Raw genomic sequence first — 17,322 nt, forward strand, 5'->3', positions numbered from 1 at the left:
CTATTCTCCTTTTTCTAATTTCCCTTTTGTGATTGCCTTTCCTTTACAAAGAAAAGTCACATATTTAACACAAAAGAGAAACTTTACTGGGTGAATCATCTGGAGGGTCCAGTTGATATAGTTTAAAGGATAATAACTGGTGAGTAATTCATCTTGTCAGTAAGGAAGGTTCTACCTATGGAGCATAATAGGAATCTATATGAATATTTACATTCTAAACATTGTTATAGTAGAAGACACATTGCCATTAATCCGTGGCAAAAGATTCACCTTCACCTCGGACACACTTATCCCATCATTGCTGCCACCTTCTAAACAGTTTTGGAAGTGTTTTCTGTCTCTATATGAGCTGTGATAAAAAGTATGAGGAACGCTGCTGTAGACTGCTGTGCAATGGAAAGACAGGCTAGAAAAAACAGGATGGCGGACGCTCATGCACCTCATTCCCTGAACCAGGCCTTCTGTGACTTCTGTCTGTCCTCCAAAGTCACAATGACCAGGGAAGGCACACATTTTGATTCCAGTCAAGCTGTGGGGCAGTCAGGAAAACCCAACTGATGAGCGAAAGTGGATTTGAGAACTACTTCAAAAAGTGGCAAAAATTTTGAGATTTGAATCGAGTGTTCGAAGTGAGGGAGAGTGGACATGAGGTTTGGAGGCAGGTGTGGAACGCTGTCATTTATGTCTACAATGTCCTCAGCATTCTTAGAGGTAGATGAGGTTGTTGGATCCTGGGGTAGTATACTCACCGGTGGATTAGTCTGTTGCTGAATCTATCACTGAACACATGGTATCTGGGGCCCTGCTGGAAGGAGTCCTTCACCGTCTCTCTCCCACATGCCCTCCCCGCTTCTCTGTGCTTTCCAGCTGCTGCATTGGGAGCAGCTTTCCTCTACCAGACCCTCTCACCATGCCTGGGAGGCAGACAACTAGCAAATGCATCCTTGAAAAGCTGTGAGTCAAAATAATCCCTCCTCCTTTAAAATATGGGTTTCCAGCATTTTTTCCCCCTCTGGGATGAGAAAGTGAGTGAGAGTAAATCCTTCCTCCTTAAGTTGAAGACATTGGATATTGTCTACCAACAGAGTGAAAGCTGACTACTTTTATCATTCTATTTAAACTATTTAAAGTTAAAAACTTTGGAACATTTTAGACACTAAGGGAAAATAATTAAAATGACTCAGAGATTTTCCAAAATTATTTTAAAGAGGTGTAACATAAGTTTAGAACACTGATATTTTTATTCACTGCATATGGGTATTTTTTTAAAAAAGCTAACTCACTGTATATACTATGTTCAAAGTAGCACTCAATTTCAAAACATAAACCAAAAAGATTCTTACAAAATGAAACAAACATATAATTACCCAAAACTTTGTTTTAAGTTATCTGAGATAAACTGGTAGCATAAATGAAACAAATTAGCATATATATTAAAATATTTTTGAAACAATGAAATATGTAGCTTGGGGAAGTAAATGAACTTATCAAAAGAAACCTCAGAATATCTTGCTTACTCATGGTCTTTAAGGAAGTGTTTCCCCAAGTAAATCTTCCAGATATTCATGGCCACTGTAGCCATGGTTAAAAGGACCCCAGCTTTTGATGAAGCTGGTGGTGGATCTTCTTATCATTTATATGATTCTGGTTTTACAGGCTTGTAGAGCGTAAAAAGTGTGGGATCCTGCAGGATTTCATCCAAACTTCAGAGGAAATACTAGGAGGCCATAGGACGTGATGCTGAGACAAAGAGAAAGAGAGTGAGGGAGAGAGAGAGAGAGAGAGAGAGAGAGAGAGAGAGAGAGAGAGAAGGAGAAGAAGGAGAAGAAGAAGAAGAAGAAGAAGAAGAAGAAGAAGAAGAAGAAGAAGAAGAAGAGGAGGAGGAGGAGGAGGAGGAGGAGGAGGAGGAGGAGGAGGAGGAGGAGGAGGAGGAGGAAGAAGAAGAAGAGGAACAAGAAGAAGAAGGGGAAGGGGAAGGGGTAGGGAGAAGAGGGAGGGGAGTGGAGGGGAGAGGAGAGAGACCATCTTGCCTGCAATCAACATGGCCAAGCCTTTTGGAATCCATACCTTGCCACTGATGACTGCACTTAGAGTGACAGGATTTAATGTTTGCTTTGCTGATTTATTGGTCCTGCTTTTTTTCTGGTGTCTTCTTAAGCTCATGTTTCTTCCTTTTTGAATGGAAATGTTTACCCTTTGTCATTGTATTTTGGAGGTCTTTGACTTTTTTGATTATTAAAGGGCCTCATAGCTAAGTTTTTACCTTAAAATTTTTTTGCTACCAGGGATTGAACTCATGGTCTTGTGCTTGCCAGGCAGGTGCTTGTGCTGCTAAGCTAACCCTCTGGCTCCACACTTTAAATCTTAGAGGAGACTTTGGACTTGGAGTTTTCAGCAGTATTGTATCTGTTAAGACTGACCGCTCCTAGAGTTTGACTAAATACATTTGTGTAACAGGATGAATGTGACCTCTTTTGGGATGAGAATATGAGTATTGTGGTTTAGGTGTCTCCAAAGCCTCAGGTATTCAGAGGTAGGGCTTGGAAATATGATAGGATCCACATGGATGAATTAATAGGAGTGTGTGCTATTAGGATGTAGAGTCCGTACAGAGAAGGTGAGTCATTGGGGCCACAATGTAGAAGAGTTTGTGCTTTTTTTTAATTAGCCCATGATTGCAGTACATAATGAACACATTCATCTTGGGGGATTTGTACATGTACCTTACACATCTCAATTCTTTTTAAAAATTCCTTTACCTTCTCTAACCTTCTGTCTCCCTCCATTTACAAAAGCTCTATTTCCGGTTTTCCTTCAACTGTTTTTTCTTTTAAAATTCTTTTTCCATACTTTCCCTCACCTCTTGTTCCTGTTTGTATTTGAAGAAATTATCCCCCCTTTCTTTTATATATCCTCTATTTTGCTCAGTAGTTATACTTGGGATTTTCCAACAAGAGAAACAACGCAACATTTAAGCTTGTGAGCCTTATTTATTTCTCCTAGTATTATGATCTTAAGGTGCATCTTTTTACCTTAAAATGTCTCAGATTTATCCTTCTTTATCACAGAGTAGTAGTCCATTCATATAAACACCATTTTTTGCTTGAGAACTATGTTCATCTGTTGATGAGCTTCAGGACTTATCCCTAATATTTAGCTAAAATGAATTGTGCTGCTATAAAAATAAATAAGCATGTATCACTGTGGTCTGATGACTTTTCCTCTTTTGGGAAGAACCTAGAAGGGGAATAGCTGAGTCAAATGGAATTACTGCTTTAGTTTTCTGAGGAATCTCTACACTGATTTCCATAGTGGTTGTACCAATTTATACTCCTACCAACAATGAAAGAGTGTTTTGTTTTTCCAATAACCAATCTTTGTTATTGGTTGATTTCTTGATGACAGCTATTCTTTCTACAGTGATGTAGTACTGTAACCCATGCCGCTAGTGAGCTCCTGAGAGGGAGCAATTGGAGACTGAGAAAAAACTGTCCACACTAAAAATAAAAAAGGAACCAGATCAGGCCTGACCTGTCTGATGGATAGGCAGTGACAATCAAGCATGGTCTGTATCTTTATTTACACACAATAAAATGGGGGGAAGGACATGATGAGGCAAAAATTGCAAGGTGTCAGTTTTGGGCTGAGAACACTGAAAGAGAACTATTTTCAGAGTTTTCTGCATTGTAATCAACAGGAGGAACACCAAGATCAGACCCCTGCTATACTAGCTTTGTTGTAGTCCTAACAACTTGTTTACGTGGTGCACCTCTGGTGCTCCCTGTTCTTGGGGCTGGCTATCTCCACATGTGTGGTCAGTCTTCAGCTAGCTCCCATATCTCCTCCTTTTCTATTTCTTTGCTGCAAGTGATGGGTGGTCATTTAGAGTTGAAGGAGCTGGGTTTGGAGGACTCTGCAGTAGACCTTCCTTGCGGAAGCTTTTAGCAGCTCTTCTCCAGGCATCCCCAGATAGATTTCTTTCTGTGAAGGTCTTTTCTGTCTCAAATTCCTTTCACTCCTAATAGGCTCACTTATTTAAGCTAAAATTTTTTAGTCTAAGGATTTCCGGTCCTTGGATTAGCAATTTAACCCTATATAGTTCAAAAACTCATTTTAAGAGTAGTCAGCCGCCAGTGTAGGTGGAAATTGTCAGAAGGTGTCAGTGATTTGAACATTTTTTTAATTGCTAGCATATTACTATGGCATTGTTTTATCCATCTTGTGGTTTTATATATATATATATATATTTTTTTTTTTCTTGCTGGATGTTTAAGACCAAGTTAAAGTGATACCTGTATTAATTAAAATTATTCTCTTACTATCTATCAAGATCAGCTAAATCTCCTTAGGATTTATGCTGGAACCATGTATACTGCCTCTCAGTTCTCCTGTCAGTGTCAGATGTCTGGATGGCTCACAGCCATTTCTTGACCAAGCTGATTTCTGTGAAAGCTTGGGAGACTTTTTCAGCTGTTGACTCTCCTTAGGCATACTGTTTGTTGTGTTTCCATGTCCTGGAACTCAACAGTCTCCTTGGTTATGAGGTTATGTAACTCACCAGAGTTGTAGGATGTTGCAGAAAGTGTCCATAGGTCCTCATTGACCCTGGAAGGCTGGGGTCAAAATATTGCTTGTTCTCTCAGCCCATCCATCTTTTTTGTTGTTTTTTTTAAATATCCAAACCTCAGTGATTGAACATCTAGAAGATGAGGTTAATGACATTATATTATAATGAGCAGTGAGTTTAATTAAAAGTTTAGCTGAATATTAGAAGTAAAGCCTGAAAACTTTTGTTTCTTACCAATCATGGATGTTCTAATAGTTGAATCCCTGTAGAGTGTTAACAGACAACAGTTATCCAGTTTTCATGAGAAAAATTTAAATAAAAAACAATGTATAATATTGTAGCATAACAATCAGGATGCCCTTTCTGTAACACATTAAATGTCTATCTTGATATAGAATAGCATTTTTAGTCAATTGTCTCTGTCTAGCACATAATAAATCTCATCTAATATGTTGTCCTTTAATGGGAGGTACTGAAGTGTGTGACATGGTCTGGACTGTTTATGTCTAAACATCTCTAAGTGTAGTGGCACATACATAGCATACAGATCACAGAGAATTTTGTTAAAAATATTACTATTGACTGGTGTCCTCATGTTGACTTGACATGAATCTCCTATCACAAATATTTGGAGTACAGGAAAAAGACAAATGTAAAAATCTGAAAGAAAATGTTTATCACCTTAATCCCAGTTATGCATCTTACATATCTGGAAAGTATTAATACACCAAGAAATTTGCAAAAATTAATTGTCATAAATCTATGAAAACCTTTATTTCTTAATTTAGTTTTGTACCAGAGTATCTTTAAATGACAAAACCTTGTTTTTTATTTCTAGAAAACAAAGTTTTGACAGTGACCAATTTAACATATCACAATACTATATATTTTGAAAAATCTTTTTGATGTGTCTTCGATAAGGCTATGGAGATCAGTGGGGCCTCCTATTAGTAAAGAAGCGCTGGACAATTATTTCTAGGCAGCTGCTTCCTTATTCATCAATTGGAGTCCTGTCCAACAATTTCTCCCCATCCTAAGGGAATTTTGTTTATTTATCTTAACAAATTTTGATTACTTATGAGAACTAGATCATAACACTTACCACACTACTTTTCAACAATGAGAAACTCTGAAGTCTTAATATATCAACAATAATACGCATTACATTTAGAAAATTAATTTAATTTTATTTATTTTTTTTGTTTTGTTTTTGAGGCAGGCGGTCACTACATAGTTCAGGCTAGAGTGAGCTCACTATGGAGCCCAAACTGGCCTCAAACTGGTGGTAAACCTCTCACCTCTGCCTCCCAAGTGTTGACATTACAGATGTGCACTGCCACACCAAGCCGTAAATGAAATTTTAACATCATTTTCACTAGTTGACAACTTGGGTGGAAACACATTAATTTCATGACATTTATCCATAAGCTGAATTATAGAAAAATGATTCAAAAATTCAAAAATACAAGAAGAATAAAGATTCATTAAGCTCAAATAAAACAGCTATTTACAGATTGGACAGAGAGAAAAACAAACATACAGACACAAAATTTGCTTATAATATCAGAGTGCATGCAAATATATTTTTGGCCAAATTGAATTGTAATAACTCTTTTTTAATTTTAGATGTTTGTAATGATAAAAAGACTAGTCAGAATTTTTGTAGATCAATTAGCAGAGACCTCTTATGAAAAGACTTTGGAAGGGATAAAAAGGTTTATCTATCACTAATATATTTTTTTGTGTTTAGAAGGTTTGCAGCTTTGTATCTGTTTTGTTTTCAAGATGTCTTGCTCAGTTATCTCTACACACTCTGTTACATACTCAGACTCTTTTTTAAACTAAAAACTATTTATCTTTAATGTTTAATATAATTTGGGTTACTGTTATCACTTATATGAACTCCTTTGCTGGTGCTTTTCATTTATCTTCGCAGGGGCATGCCCAGATCCCTAGATCCTGAGGTGCTGTGACTGTGCTAAAACAGTTCACTGCCAACTGCCAATGCTATAGCTATTCAATGTAAGACTGGGTGTATGTCTAGGAAAAAGTGACTGCCAATGGTTTGCACTCATTGAAGCTCAGAAAAGGCAAGATTTGGCTATCTATCAGCTCTGGGACAGAGGTGCCATTGCTACTTTGTTCCCTGAATCATTGTGTGGAGCTCATGTTCCCTGCTGCAGCTGACAAAGCAGGCATTGGGGTTCCTCCCACCTTCTTACCTGACCAGGATCCAGGCTCCGCAGAGCTCTTTGGTTCCTGCCTACTACTGCTGGCTTTTTCAACCCTGTTCCTGTTGTCACCTGGAGGTCTGTGAGAAGTGGTGAGAGGAGCAGAAAGCAGCAGTTTTTCCCTGTTAAATAATCCTTTACAATTCTGTAAGGGTCTAGCTAATGTTTTACTGGTTTGCTTTTTCCCTAGCCTTGCTCTAAGTTGTTTTCCCTGCAACTCCCAAGCATGTAAATTTACAGTTCCTTCCTCTGAAAACAAACAAATAAACTCAAGAAATTTAGCAGGCTTGCAGTCTTGACAGGCATCCCTCCTGGCTTAAACAAAGATTTAAGCATTTCAGTATATAAAGAATGAACTTTAGATCCTGAATTCTCCACTGTTTTTCACCCAGTGATTACTCAATACACTCTGTACATTTGTTCTGTTGCATGCAGTCCCTGAGTGCATCCTTGTCTCCATTTACTGAATTTTCTCATGTTCATGCTCCACACTGGGCACCATCTGCTGTACCTGTGCAGCCAATAGTCTTGAGAGGGGGAAATGGGAGATTGAGAAAAAGCTAGACACATACTGAAAGGAAAGCTGGGAATGAGTGGGACCTGACCTGTCTGATGGAGAGGCAGCAACAGCCCAGCACGGTCTGTATCTTTTTTTACACATAGTAAAAAGGAGAGGAAGTACATAATGGGGCCAAAAGTGCAAGGTCTCAGTTTTTTGCTGAGAACAATGAAAGAGAAATATTTTCAGAGCTATCTGTGCTGCAGTTGACTGGGAGAACACCAAAGCCAGATGCCACTGGACTGGCTTTGCTCTGGTACTAATGACTTGTTTACATGGCTCGCCTCTGGTGATCCATGTGCTTGGGGGTGGCCTTGTCTGGCTCTGAATGTGTGGTCATCTCTAACTCAGCTGCTCCCCACAAGATAGAATCTCAGCGTTGTTTTACTTTGCATTTCTTGAATGTCTAGCCATGTTGAACATTTTTTAATGTCTTTATTTTCCATTTGTCCTTCAAAAGAGTTTATTCCTATCCCTGACATCTCTCTTTCTCTTTCTATGCTTCCTGGCAGCCATGGGTTGAGCAACTTTCCTGATATGTGCTTCTTGTGGCAGCAGTGCATAAACAGTAGTCCCTGAATCCACGAACGTCGATAAACTTCTATTTTAATTTGTGTCTATTGGATATTTTGTCCATGTGAAGGGGAAGCAACTAATACATGGACCCTATAACTCAAGATTCTTCTCACTAAGAAAATATCAGATCTTCTCAAGAACTATACATAAATTATTTTCTTAAAAAGCCCATATGGCTTTTATTTGATGTCTCTGTCAGATGGAAATCTTCCTGTTCTAACAATAAAATCTTATTGTACCTCCATCCTACTTCCACGTTTCTTAGCTTATTTAATATGAATATTATTTCCTATCCAATATGTTGTTCTTTGCATGTGTTATTGACATTTATTAATTCTAATGTTAAAGAAACATGGCAGAAACTTCCAGACTAAATGAGCAAGGAGTCTTTCCAGTGGTTGGGCTTAGGAACCAGGCAGTATTTGTTGCTCAATAGTTTTATGTCCATGTGTTGCTCTACTTCTTGGACAGCTCTTCATGGTCTCTAACCTCTAAATTTGCCTTCCTGGTGAAGGGAAGTGTTCTACCACATCTGTAAATCTTTCGACCAGAAAAGCACCAACATGGAAAAGCAGAAGAGAACAGGGCTTAGGGAAACAAAACTTGAGATGGTTAATATTTTGATGTTTCTTGTTTCTAAGATCAGCTCCTTACATTAAAGGACTATAGTTTTGTAAAGTACTATATAAAATAAGGAAGTTACAGTAGATGCCTCAATGTTTTTCTCAAGGTGCAAATGTGTGTGACTCTATTTGGGATCCTTTGAGACTATTGAAATGCTCTATTTCACGACTATGTTCCATGGGTATGCTACTACGCATAAAATGAGAATTCACCATTGCATTTTATAGGAGTAAAACTGACAAAATCTGTAACTTTCAGAAATAATGATTATAGTAAAACTGATGGAATGTTTTGTGTCAGTTACTAATATTTCTGCAAATACTGTTCCATTAACTTATTCTTCATTCTCTAAGTATTTGATACAGTTTTTCTCCCTATGCTAGTGGGAGTGAGACCGAAAGACATCAGTTTTGTTTTTAAACTCATCCACCAAGTAACAATACCCAAATTCAAATACGATTCTGTCAGTTGCAAAATTTTAGGTGATTTCCTTAGCATTAGAGAAAGGACTAAGGAATGAGATCAGTGTACCAAACAGTAACACTCCCTTCCCAATTCTACAGAGCAAGAAGAACAGAGAGTAGATGCCTATCAAAAATTAGTGATAGCTTCTGGGGAGATCCAGATTTGCAGGAAATTTCATAATTCTTTGTGGGCTCAAAACTAACACTACCTTACATAGAAAAATAGAAATAAATAAATAAAACACAAACCCAAGATACATGAAGACAAAAAGTTACAAGAGAAATTTATTTTTTGCTGTTGATATACACACATTTTAATTTAAGATGCACTCAACTGATTATAAATCATCGTGCATAAGAAGAAACACAAGAGAAAACTCACCTCACTTGATCTATTGTCAAATTCTTCCATAAGTCAACCCTGCAATGTGTGCTTTTGCCAGAATATGTGCTGTGTCAGGTGATTTTTAGAGGAAGAGAATTTTCTATAGTCAGCAAGGTTATTTCTGACCTTATTTTAAGTAGCAATAAACAAACATGTCTAAAATAACCCATAGAATAACCCTTGGTTAACAAAGCTAAGTTTAAAAATGAGTTATTGATTTATTTATGTAAAGTTCTTAGTTCACATTACTCTAAATATAGTTAAATGCCTCTTTGAAGAAATACATAACCAGAATATGTGAACGTAAATGATGTATGGAGTGGATTAATGTCTAACCTATCCTTCCAAACCAAAGGCATTGTTCCCTGCACTGGGGTACTGATTTGTTGCATCCAGGGGAAAACCAGAATATGCTCATAGATTAAAGACTGACGCTGAGAAATGTTAGTTTTCCCAAGAGAACTTTAACTGCATTTGAGCCTAAGGTCATGCCCTCAGTAATTTTGCCTGAGATATTAGCATTGGATTTCTTTGGGCCATTGATTCCACTGATGTGTGAGTAGTGGGTGCTACCCATATTAGTCTCTATGATCTAACTATGCTCATTGTTGTGAACTAAGAACCATTACTGTATGTCCAGAAATCACCTGCTTCACAGGTGATTTAAATGGTAGCATTAAAAATGTTTAGAGTCACTGTGGATTGTCTTTTCTCAGGGTGAGAAGTGAAAAAGTCATCAAGAACAAGTTAATATTAATTTTCAAAATGTACTTTAAGATCAGCCTTTCATTAACTTTTCCAAAATTCTATGTCGTCTGCATTGAAATCATCCAGCAAGATCTGTAAAGAGCATGTACTGCCTTAGATATGCTGTTGAACTGAGCTTTGTTTTTATGTTGAGAAGCAGAATAAATTATGAATGATTGTAGCATTTAAATTCTAGGTTTATTTTCAAGTGTAATTGATTTGACTTAAATGGGAATTCTATAACTAGGTAGTAATTAGGAATGATAGTTCTCTGCAATTCATAACTGAATCCGGAACAGGTGTTTCCTTTCTTTCTTTTATTTTTATTTTTAAAAATTAAATGCATTTCAGGACTGGCAGAAGAATACGTTTGCAATCGGCTATAAGTTAATAGAAAATTTAGTTCAATGAAAAAGATAGGCAGCTTGTATTTTTGTTACATTTTAGTAAGTACTTTTCTTGAACCAATCAAAGTAATGGTCCTTGCGAATTAGTGTGCACAACATATGAAGCCTTGATATTAGTTATCAAGTTAGAGATTATGGATAAAACGTGCACTGGAAAAAAGAGAATTAAAAGAAATGATGCCGCTACATATTATTCATTATTCTAGAACGTGTGAACACATACACATACATGAGTGCAAAACCAAATTATTCCTTTTATGAACTAAACATTAATGTGGGACAAAAATTATTTCTTATTTCACCATCAGGATCAAAATGATTGGTCATAATTTATTTTGTATCATTATTGACCACAAGAATCTAAGGATAGTGTAATTTTAGTAAGATTAGAAGTTATTAATACAAGACCCAGAACAATTTCCAAACCTCAACATCAAATTAAAAATGGCTTGGATAGAGTATTTCTGATTAAAGACCCATAATAGCATATGCTCAAAATGGTTTAGAGATCACACAGCAGCATTAAGAGAAAGGTTGCTGGGGGTGAGACCACCAAAAGCACAATGCCTTCAGGTCAGTGTGTACTGTGTCATACTGACACCAGCCAGCTTCTGGGCCTGGTCTCGAGAACAACCACAAAAGTAAAACCAACTGGAGAAAACTATGCCAAACAGTTCTGGGGTTCCTTCTTCTACAGAAGGAATGAGAAGTAAAAGGCTTGGATTCACATGGAGTAACAATTGGGGAACAGAGATCTGAGCTGGAGACGTTTACAGGGAGATTGCAGCAGTCATTCAGAGGTTGACTGTAGTGCTTCCTCTTCCTGTTTGGCTTCCCTGTGGTACAGAAAATGCATAATATCTGTTTAAAATCGCCCTTTGATTAGTGATGTAGCCAGGTTCATGACTTCATCAGTCTACAAAGCTACTAAGTTACTCACTTTTAAAGTTTAATTTTTCCTGTTAAAAAGTGAATGTGGGTCCTAGAAATCATCTGCCAGTGGAGCAAAATAGAAAAAGAAAGAACTGTGTGTCACCCTTGTTGGACATTTTGTTGGCTGTGTGGGTTGAGTCACTCTGAGAGATGCCTTGATGTGATAATTGTTTTACAGGAACAGACAGCTGTGGCTGAGAATTAATGCACACCTAGTACATAAGTGACTGCCCCATAGCGGGGGGCACAGGAGAGGCAGGAACCGTGGGTGCTATAATGAGGGCACCACTGTGTGGAGTGCCTCAGTGACAGAGACCCTGATCCTCACTCTCTCAATGGAGGCGGGAACACAGGGGAACTGAGGCACAGCTTTGAGGTGTTCAAGGATCTTGAGTCCAACTCTATTGCACTAAGGAAGATGCTTTGTGATTTGAGCTTGACTTCAGATGTTTAACATTCAGATTCCAGCTAGGTGAAAATCACTGAGCTCTTGATCATTTTTATTTAGTTTATTTGTTTATGTGTTTGCTTGCCTTCATCTTGGTTCATCCACCTATAGGTAGAAGAGAACTAAAGGAAATTTCAAATTGGTAATAGTACGCCTCAAAAAATATCCAAACCTGACCAAGACCTTGACTTGAATTTATTAAGATCCTATCACAATCACCCATCATCCAGAGCCATCTTCTTTCTTCAGTTGCTTCCTTTAAAATGCCTATTATTTTCTAAGCATAAGGTACACAGTTAGTTCATCAAAACATGTAACAGTCTGGCTAATTGTGAAAACAACTACCAAGATTATATTACTCCAGAACTCCAAAAAGCTGATTTGTTCCAGACTGATACCAGATGTTTATAGTTTTGTGTCAGACGTAAGTCTTTCTGATAGCATTATCATTAGGTAAAAAATGAGGAGCACAGTGCACTAATCAGTTTATTCTGGGTCTCTATCTGATGCAGCACATATGCAATGTCAGTGTCCTAACAAGGAAAGGAAAACCAGTATTGATTTTGAAGCCTACCACTGAGCTACTAAAAGCTTTCAACAAGTTTCTGCGAGTGTTTTCTAGGCTAAGAGTTGAGAAAGAAGAGCACAAAGATCAGTTTGATGACTTACTGGATTGAGTTCCTTAGCTGAACCCACAACATAGGAACAAGCTTAGTACTTTTTCGTAGTGGATAAAAGAGTGATATCCAGGTCGATTCAGGAAGATCGATCTCTATTCTCTTTCAGCCTCTAATCACAGCATCAGTTGATTACTTAGAGAAGTTTTGCTCTTGACATTTCTGCCCTTAACGTATCAAACTTACACTACTGCATATTTGTGCCTAGCCTTTTAACAGCCATGTCATCTAGCAATCACATCTGACTCGATTTTCTTCAAATGATGATTTCAGGTACCTTTTCCTCACATTAGGCAATTTTTTGTAAAATACTAGTACCAAGTCTAATGGATCTGATGACAGTTTAAAAACCTTTCCACAATAATGGTTTTTCCATTGTATTTAAGTGTTGCACTTCCTCTATGCTGTGACAAATGCCAGACACTGACATTATAATGTCCTAGGTAACCACTCTGAATGGGACACTATCCATTCTTCAAAACCATAATTGTGTAATGCAGTGTATCGTTGCAATTTATGACTTTAAGGGGACAAAATACCCCACTAATGTCTGTGTGTTTAGTTATAAATGCATAATTATGTGGTTACTTAAACATTTTAAAAAGTCCTTTTAGGAAGAACTCACCCTGGTGGTTACTAGAATTCCACATGATGATATGTAAAAAATTCTTCCAGTCACTTTAGAGGGGAACACTGCATAGATACTGTAGTTCTTATTAAGACATTGTTAAATAACCAGAGCCTGGTTTAAGCAAGACATTTAACTGACTCATAGTTATGATAAAATATACTGTTAGCATTTAAAATATATACAATTAATAAGCTATGACCCATGAAACCACTACCAAAGGTAAAAGGAGGAACCTGTCCATCACTCCCAAATGTGCAATTGTGTCTCTGCAAATCCTCTCTACCACTCACTGCCTCTACCCTGTGCCCCACCACATACTGATCTACTCTGCCACTGTTGATTAGCTCATATATTTCAGAATTTCAAATAAATAAAATCAAGCAAAATGTGCTACCTTCCACCTGACATTTCACTTGGCACAATTATTTTTAAATTTAGGCATAGCATGTATGTCAATAATTCACTTTTTATTGCTCAGCAGTACTACCTGATGTATACATACCATCATCTCATTCATTCTACTGCTGGTGAGATTTTAAATTGTTTCTAGTGTTTCATGACTAAAAAGTAAAAATTGCTAATGTTATAAAACATTAATAAAAGAAATTGCATTTCTAATACATATGCTGGTAAGAGAGAGAGAGAGAGAGAGTCTGTGCTCACCATTCATAAAATTAAATGTTAAAAGTTGGTGCTCCCAAATTTGGTGTAAAATGTCTAACCCAATGAAAATCACAACCAATATTTTTTATCAATATTGATAAAGCTATCCTGAAATGTATATGAAAAGATAAATATTCTAGAAATTAACACATCTGAAAAAATAAGTACAAATTTGGAAGACTCAAGCTGTTCAACTTCAAGACTGGTTATAAGGAACAGAAACTGAGGAAGCATGGGATTGATTAAAAGACATAATGCTGGGACAGTGGGAACAGACCAACAGAAATATGTTCTACTTACTTATGATAAAAGTGCAAAGGCCATTCTATGGAAAAATAATATTTTTTAGCAAATAGTGTTAGAAAAAATCGAATTTCCATGAAAAAAGTTTTGATGCATTTCTTACTCTAAATCAAAACTACTCCAAATTAGACCACGTAGCTATAACATTATCTGTAGTTTTCTGTGTGGACAACGTTGCCTAGAAGAAAGAAGTTCTCATGTGTCTTGCTTTCTGATAGTTTTGAATATGAATAAATATTTAATTCTGCAACATTCATTCAATATTTCTGCAACTGCTGATGTTTGCTCTAATTCCTTAGCATAATCTAAAATTTCACATGTATTGACTTTCGGTCCCTGAACAAGCCTTCTATTTTGGAAGCCCTCTTGATCGCAGTGCATTGATCTTACTTGGGAAGTGCCTGTTTTCCTACACACTTCTATATTTTACATTTTTCTTTCTTATAATTACTTTGCCTGGATGTTTTTCATTGAGTATTGCTAGCCTCATAAAATCATTTCTGAAGTGTCTCTGTATTTGTATTATCTAGAGGAAAACTATAAAACGTTAGGATTACTTCTTTTTTAAGTTTTTGGTAGGATTTTCCAGGATATCTCTCTGAGCATGCTGTTTTCCATTTTGGTGGGTTTGTTTTGTTTTGTTTTATTATTTTATTTATTTGTTTATTTGTGAGACAGGGTCTTACTATGTTGATTAAATTGGCCTTGAACTCCCTATGTTCCCCAGGCTGGCTGGATCATCCTCCCCAGCCTCTGAGTGCAGAGATTACAGGCGGGTCGCCATCACACCTGGCCATTGTGGTAGATTTTTAAGTAGAAATTTAATTTACCTAACTGATGTGTAGCTATCACTATTATCTATTTATTCTAGAAATAATCTTGGTCTTTTTGGGTTTTCCAGGAATTGTTCTATTTTATGTAATTTATTAGCATAATATTGCCTATTGAGTTTTCCTGCCTGTCTGTGGTAACTATAGGGTAGCCCTACTTTAGTATTGATAATAATTACTCTTCCCCCCACACATACCTTCTTCACTCATCTGCCCAAACAGGTGTTTATGACATTTTGATCATCTTCATAGGAGTCATATTTTAATTTCATTCATTTCTGTGAATTTTTTCTGTTTGAATTTCCACTTCCTTTTTTTTTTTTTACTTTTGATTTATTTTTTCCTGTTTCTCAAGTAGCTTAAAGTAGTTGAGGTTATTAATTTTTAATCTTTGAGTATAAGCTATAAGTTTCCCATATGGACTGTTTCAGCTGTATCCCAAAACCTAAGTAAGTTGCATTTTCTTCTTCATCTAGTACACAATATTTCTGAAACTGCCTTAAAACTTCCTTCCTGACTCATGAATTGTTTATTTGAAATATTAGGAGTATTACAAATATTATTGTGTTTTGATGTTAATTTAATACTTTATGAATCAAAATATATTATATATGATTAAATATTTTCATATTTGTTCAATATTATGTCCCTAAATCATGTCTAATATGATAAATGTTGCTTGTGATCTTGAACATAACTACATTCTGCAAATGTTAATTGGTACACTTTTAAATGTTAATTTAGCTAAACTTGTCAATGGTCATTCAAGTAGTACATGATTGATTTTTCAGTGATTTCTTTTATAGGTGTGAATATGTGGCTACATTTGTCTATTTCTATTATCCATTGGTCATATTTTACTCCATTTATTTTGCGTGCATGACACTGAGGGTATAACTGTAATTTCTTCTTGATGAATTGACTTCACCACTATTATTAAGTAACATTTTAAAAAACCTTGATGTAGTTCTTTGATCTTAAATACACTTTGTTTGATATTGCTAATTCCAAATTTCTTCAGATCAGCATTACAATGGTATAACTTTTTCTATCCTTTTATTTTTAACCTATATTTGCTTTGACATTGAACTATTTACAAGTATCATATAATTGGATCTTGGATTTTTTAACCAACCTGCCAGTTTCTGTCTTTTAATTAGAGAATTTAAATCATTTACATGCAATGAGCTGATTGAGATAGCTTGTTTTAATTTATCATTTTAGATGTATTTGATACTTGTCATATCTCCTTTAAATTGTTTTATGTGGATTTATTATTTTACAGTCCTATTTTATTTTCCCTTTGTTTATTAGTTATAATTTTTATTTTGTCATTTTAATGGTTACTTTAGGATTCATAGTATACATTTTAACTTACTATAGCTGATCTTCCAGTGATATACATCATGTATATCATGTATATATCAATGATATACATCTGTAACATATAGAATTAGAAACCATTAGAAACAGCTAATATTTCCATTTAATGTTTTAAAATTTTTACGCCACTACTGTCATTTGCTCTTCTAATACATATCTTCTAAATGTCAAACTGATTCTAAATTATTTTTAACATTTGTTAAACAATAAGAAAAATATACTATTTATGAATTAAAATATTTGCTTATTTCATTGTATGAAAACATATTTACATCAGATCTTATTTTGCATCAAATACTTTATTTTATTTTGTTTTTTGTAATTTAGATCTACTGATGCTGAATTCTTGTAAATTTTGAGTGTCTTAAATACTCCTTTCTTCTGTATTTATGGAAGACATTTACATTTGTTATGTGATTGTAAGCTGCTAACTTTCCCTCCTCTCTTCTTACCCTGTTGTTTCTGGGAGAAAAATCCGTTGTCATCCTGATCACTGTTTCTGTGTATGGTCACTCATGGTCTCTCTCTCTCTTTCTCTCTCTCTCTCTCTCTCTCTCTCTCTCCCTCTCCCTCTCTCTGTCTGTCTCTCTCTCTCTGTCTGTATGTTTGTCTGTCTGTCTGTCTCTCTCTGACAGTTCCCTTTCACCACCAGACTGAAGGATGTTATTCCTTCCTGGTGGTGCCGCCTGACTGCCTCCTTTGACTTCCCTGAGCTCCTCCTGACTATTCACTACTTCTGGGCACTTTTTGCTATGACTTCAGCACTGTTTTCTTTTTTCCTCCACGGTGAGCTCCTATCACATGCACTTCAGTGTGCTCCAGGTTGTTCTAAGAGTCATCGATTCTCCATTTTTTCTGTTTCTTTTGTGATAATTTCTATTATTTGATTCAGGT

The sequence above is a fragment of the Cavia porcellus genome, unplaced genomic scaffold (assembly GCF_034190915.1).
Source record: "Cavia porcellus strain 051 isolate PalLab524CR breed Dunkin Hartley unplaced genomic scaffold, mCavPor4.1 scaffold_1, whole genome shotgun sequence".
Classification (NCBI taxonomy): domain Eukaryota; kingdom Metazoa; phylum Chordata; class Mammalia; order Rodentia; family Caviidae; genus Cavia; species Cavia porcellus.